The sequence below is a fragment of the Suricata suricatta genome, chromosome 10 (assembly GCF_006229205.1).
Source record: "Suricata suricatta isolate VVHF042 chromosome 10, meerkat_22Aug2017_6uvM2_HiC, whole genome shotgun sequence".
In the NCBI taxonomy this organism is placed as follows: Eukaryota; Metazoa; Chordata; class Mammalia; order Carnivora; family Herpestidae; genus Suricata; species Suricata suricatta.
In genome coordinates this window covers 3,974,045-3,979,483 of record NC_043709.1, presented here as the reverse complement: position 1 = coordinate 3,979,483, position 5,439 = coordinate 3,974,045, and the positions used below count along the sequence as shown (strand labels likewise).

Here is a 5,439-nt window from a genome sequence, read left to right as displayed (position 1 = left end):
AACCCTGGCCGCTCTGGCCCCGCCCACCTCCGACACCTGCGGGGCTTTTCCTCCAACGGCTGTCCTGAGCCCGCCTCCACCGCTCAGGCTTGGTCTGCTGGTCCTCCCGGGCCCCTCAGCCTCTGCGCCCTCCTCCTCCAGACCCAACCCCCGCGGCTGCCCTCAAGCATCGTCCCGCACTTTGGCGGGGCATGGGGACCAGGATGCAAAGCCCTTTCCTCCTCGCTCTGAGTCCTTAGCCCAAGCGCCGCGCTGAGTGTTGAGAAAGACTCTGAGCCTCAGTTTCCTCAGCTGTACAATGGGGGTATTTCCCTGAGTGTTGACTAGGTATGAGGGGATTGAGAAGTACGGAAATACGAGATCGGCTGGGCATGTGATCCTGAGGAAGGCCAAGGTCCAGCCAGGCGCCCCTGGTGAGCTATCCTCCGCTGATAGAGGGCGATCCAGGGGAGAAGCAGCCAGAGGCCTTAGAGCGGGGGCACCCACGTCTGCCAGCTCACTTCTAGGGGGAGGTAGAAATGGAGAGACCATGCTGGGGGTGGGGTCAGTCTCAACTCTGAGCCCTCTAGGGAGGTCCTGCCTCCAGGCCCTACCCCACCCCCAAGTGCTGTTGACCCTTGAACAGCTCGAGCTGGGCAGTGAACTGTGTGAACGGCTAGGGTCCACTTAGAGGCAGGTATTTTTCGAGAAATACAGTTGAGTACTATAGATGTATTTTCCCTGTGATTTGCTTAATAACATGTTCTTTCCTCTAGTTTACTGTATTGTAAGAATTCAGTACATAATACATACAGAGACACGTGGAATACAGAGCAGAACGGAACACAAAATGAGTCGACTGTGCCATTGGTCAGCAGCTGGCTATCGGTAGTTCTGTTTTGGGGGCGTCAGAAGTTGCACGGGGATTTTCACCTGCGTGGGGGATGGGACCCCTAAAGCCCCACATCTTTCAAGTCCCAGCCGGACCCTTCTCCCCCATCCTCATAAAACCCACCCCCTCCTTTCTCTCGGGCCCCCATGTCACCTTTTCTGACCAATCTTACCTGAAGCCCCACTGTCCCTCCTTCTCCAGTCCCCTCCCCTGCTTTATTTTCCTTCAGAGCACGCACTCCCCTCCTCGGACATCACCCTGCACAGCTATGAGTTCTGTTCAGTGTTTGATTCCTGCACAGCTCACAGCTGGTACTAGGGCACTTTGGGGACAGTCCGCCCTGTAAGTGAATGTGGGAGAAAGGAAGCAGAAAACCCTCTTGGACGAGGCAGTGAGGAGGCCTGGGACCATGGGGCATAACAGCCTGGAGGACGAAATGGGTGGTCTGGACCCTGCTTCAGGCCTCACTGATGGTTTGGGGCCACCGGGCCCGTGTCTCAGGCCCTTCTGTGCCCTCAGAGCCAGGCCTGGGGAGGGGACTCAGCACAGGAGTGTGGAGTAAGAGAAGGAACGAAGCGAGTGGTTGGCCATCGGCAGGTCTCTCTTCCCCGCTGGGTCTGCGTCTCCTGTAAAATGATGGCAACGGCCTGAGGGCTACGGCCACCAGTTCTGATTCTGGACAGCTGGGCCTTGGGCTGGCAGAAATGGGAAATGAGACTTGGTGAGGGCTCCCAGGCTGGCAAGTCCGGTGGTCATATCCCTGTCTCTCTCCCCAGACTCTGCAAAAACCCCTCCCTGTCCACCGGCCTCCCCTCTGCTCATGCGGCAGCGGATGCCTGAGATCATCTCTTCTCCACTGAGCTTGGCTTCGAGGCCACGGTCACGGGGAAGCCTTCTGGTCAGTTTTGGCCAATGCGTTTGTGTTCCTACCTGCTTCATCAACTCCCCCCCTCCCCAGGGACCAGACAGCAAGGTCTGCTGCTTGCTGTGGGTGCTGATTACCTGGCCAACGTACAAAACAAGCTGAAATTTTGTGAGTTATGCACTTTTGTGTATATAAATATTCAGAATATACAACCCAATTAGAAATAAAAGATTTAAGGGGCTTCTGGGTGGCTCAGTCAGCTAAGTGTCCAGCTCTTGATTTCCGTTCAGGTCATGATCTCACAGTTGGTGATTCGGAGCCTGGTGTCCGGCCTCCACACTAACAGTGCAGGGCCTGCTTGGGATTCTCTCTCTCCTTCTCTCTCTGCCCCTCCCCTGCTCTCTCTCTCTCTCTCTCTCTCAAAATAAATAAATACACTTAAAAATAAAATGAATTTGAAAAAAATAATAAAAATAAATTAAATTTTAAAAAATAATAAAAGATCCTTGAAAAAATTTTGGTTGGGCCGTATTTCCTATGACAATGAAAATGTTCTTTTCTGCAAATATATGAGCTGTGCTTTTAGAAAAACCACAAGGGGGAAGAAGCACAGTGTAGGCACAATAATGTCCCCCAAAGAGGTCCAACCCTGATCCTTGGAACCTGGGAATATTAGTTACAGGACAAAACAGACTCTGCAGCTGGGATGAAGGGAATGGACCTCGAGACAGATCCTTCCAGATTCTCCATAGAGGCCCAATCTAATCACACAAATGCCTAAAATCGTGGGGTTCCTGGCTGCAGTCGGCGATGGGACGGGACAGAAGAGAGATCGTAAAGGCATTGTTGCTAGCCTCGAAGGTGGAGGAAGGGGCCACACGCCAAAGAACACAGGCAGCTTCCAGAAGGCGGAAAAGGCCAGGAAACAGGTTCTCCCCTAGAACCTTTGGAAAGGAACACAGTCCCGCCTGCACCTTCATTTTAGCCCAAAGTGGACCCCCGTCGCACTTCACAGAACCGTAAGATACTAAACCTGCGTTGCTTCGAAGCGCTTCTGTTGCGAAGGCAGCAGTAGAAAAGACAATGAGCCAACAAAGGGCATCACGAAAGCTCTCCTTTCCTGAGCCTTTTCTGCAAACAACCCTACAGCAAACGATAAAGCCAAGATGAACAAAAGTAAAAGTCAGCCGCAACCCATTTGCTTTCCGGGGTCAGTTCTCTCTTTTTCCAGCATTCCTGCCCGGAGAAGGTTCGTGTGTACACAGCTCTCGTTTCTAGCTCTCACGTTTGGGGGCTGAATGGATTCAAAGAGCCAGTCAGTGTGACCCGCCGATGCTCCCCACGACCCCTTCTCCCAGAGGTTCGCACGTGGCTGAAAGCCTCGGGGACTCTTGTGAAATGGTGCCACCAACCTTCTCTTCTCCAAGCTTCTGTCTACTGTCTGCGGGGTGAGTTCCCTCCTGCCCCGACGGTTCCGTGAGCGTGTAGTTGAACTCTGATCGTGCATCTTTTCTCCTTGGTCCTGGAGAAGGAAAGACAGTGCCCCGCGGGGTAAGCGAGGTCTGCACTGCCTCACCTTCGATCACCAAGCACAAGAACCTCAAGGGGCAGCTTCACAGGCTCCTCACTCATTCCAGAGACTCTATTAAAACACTTTTCACAGTCACGTGAGTTTCCTGGCCTGACTTCTCCCTCCTTGTGACTTCCTTGGGGTCTTCCTTTCCTGAAATCCCTGTCCCTCAGCCTTTTGTTTCTCTGGAAATTGGAGCCCAACCACAACCAGACCTAGGTTGCAACAGCGCCTGAAACATGGGGTTTTTCTCACCTGCCGCCAGGGTAGGGGCACCGCCTCCCTCCTCCCCTCCGTGGGCCCTCTATCCACCACCCGCCCCGCCGCACATCAAATACTTTCTCATCTTCAGCTGCTCCGCTTTTTTAAAATAGATCCCTGCTAAAATTCTCCTGAAGGGGATAACCTTAAAGTTATTTTTGGCACTGACATGGCAGCAAGAAGAAAGGACTCAGGAAGGTTTGCAGCAAGACGTGCCTGATAGGAGGGGGTGGGGGACGTACTCTCATGGCCCAAGGAGCTGCTTTATGCCGGGAGCTCCGGGAATGTGGACAAGTTTGGTCCTGAGCTGGGGAAGGCAGCTCGTGTTGGGCTGCACGACGCTCAACATCACACGGCACGTGAGATCTGGGGCCAGGATTTGAATCTTCCCGACGCAGGAAAGAAGAGACAGCCACACGTACACCATCTGGCATCAACTCACCTGGTTTAGGAGGGAGGGACGTTGGAGAACGGACACCGGGTGATAGGTTTCGAAGGGAGAAGGCTCGCCTCATGGAGCTGCAAGGCCACGGGTGGGTCATCGCCGGGAAGTCCAGTCTCGGGCTCCCTGGGGAAGAGGGGGTGGGCTGTGCCCAGTGCGGGCAGGGATGAAGTAGGGAAAGAAATTTCATCATCAGAAGGGGGACCTGGGACCAACAGTTTGGACTTTGTCGAGTCCCTTTTGCTCCAGAGCCCTGGCCCTCCCATCTGTCAATGAGGAGGCTGACTCAGTGTCCCCTGGGGCCTTTCCAGCCCCCACATCATGGGAGGACAGGTGGGGTGAGCCAGGGCCAGGAGCTGGAGAGCCTGCCCTCCCTTCCCGGCTTCCCAGGCTCTAGCTCCCAGAGCTCCCGGCAAGAAGCTGTTTCCCCTGCACCTGAGCACCCACCCTTCCCCTCCCTTGGGGCAATAGAAACTATATTAGCAGCCAACACTGTGCACTTCCGTGAAACACAAAAATAAAATAGCAAAATTAAAATTAATAGATGCTGGGGCACCTGGGTGGCTCAGTCTGTTAAGTGTCCGACTTCGGCTCAGGTCATGATCTCAAAGTTCATGGATTCGAGCACCACCTTAGGCTCTGTGCTGACAGCTCATAGCTTGGAGACTGCTTCAGATTCTGTGTCTCCTCTCTCTGTCCCTCTCTTGCTCATGCTCTGTCTCTCTCTCTGCCTCTCGAAAAGAAACAAACATTTAAAAAAATTAATAATAAATGAAATTAATAGATGCTTCATTAAATACTACAAGATATAACATCGGATCATCTTCATGCTTGATTTGACATTCATAGAAGTTTCACTACATTCGAGAACTCTGTGGGTTTGATTTTCTCATGCAGCATTCTGAGAATGCCCCGTGGCCAATGGGAAATGAGAAATCAAAGGGTGCTGATATATTTCATCTTTTTTAGCAAATACGGACGCAGGACTTCCCACGTTTTCTGACTTTGCCAGTGCTGACATGAATCTCATGACTTGGGACCATCATTATCCCGCTTTCACAGATGAGCCGGCTCAGGTTAGGTCCACAGCTGTCAGAGGCAGAGTCAGGAAGCCAAGTAAATTCAAGTGCAAAATTGTAAAAATCCTTTCTGTTTTTCTCAGTACATTTTAAAAAGGTACGTACATGTTTGAGATGATATGGGCATCCCCACTTGACAAGAGAGTAAACGGAGGCACGGAGACACCCAGTGGCTTATTCACACAGCCAGGGCGCGGCACGGGCGGGATCGGAGCCCACGAGCCTGCAGAGGGACGCGGTGACCGTACGTGCTGGTCTCACTTGGGTCCTGCGGGTAAACTTACTAACGCCTGCCTGGTGCAGGCTCCGTGTGGAGTGCTTAGAGCCTGCTGTTCGCACCCACCGCGGTCC

The 5,439-nt window shown here is 52.9% G+C and overlaps 1 long non-coding RNA gene across 1 annotated transcript; it reads left to right on the top strand.

Annotated features, from left to right (window-relative positions):
- Window positions 1–28: 28 nt before the first annotated feature.
- On the top strand, window positions 29–1,978 carry LOC115304686. Its single transcript, XR_003914560.1, has 3 exons — window positions 29–413; window positions 756–849; window positions 1,648–1,978. It is a non-coding gene; the product is annotated as an uncharacterized LOC115304686 (long non-coding RNA).
- The last annotated feature ends 3,461 nt before the right edge of the window (window positions 1,979–5,439 follow it).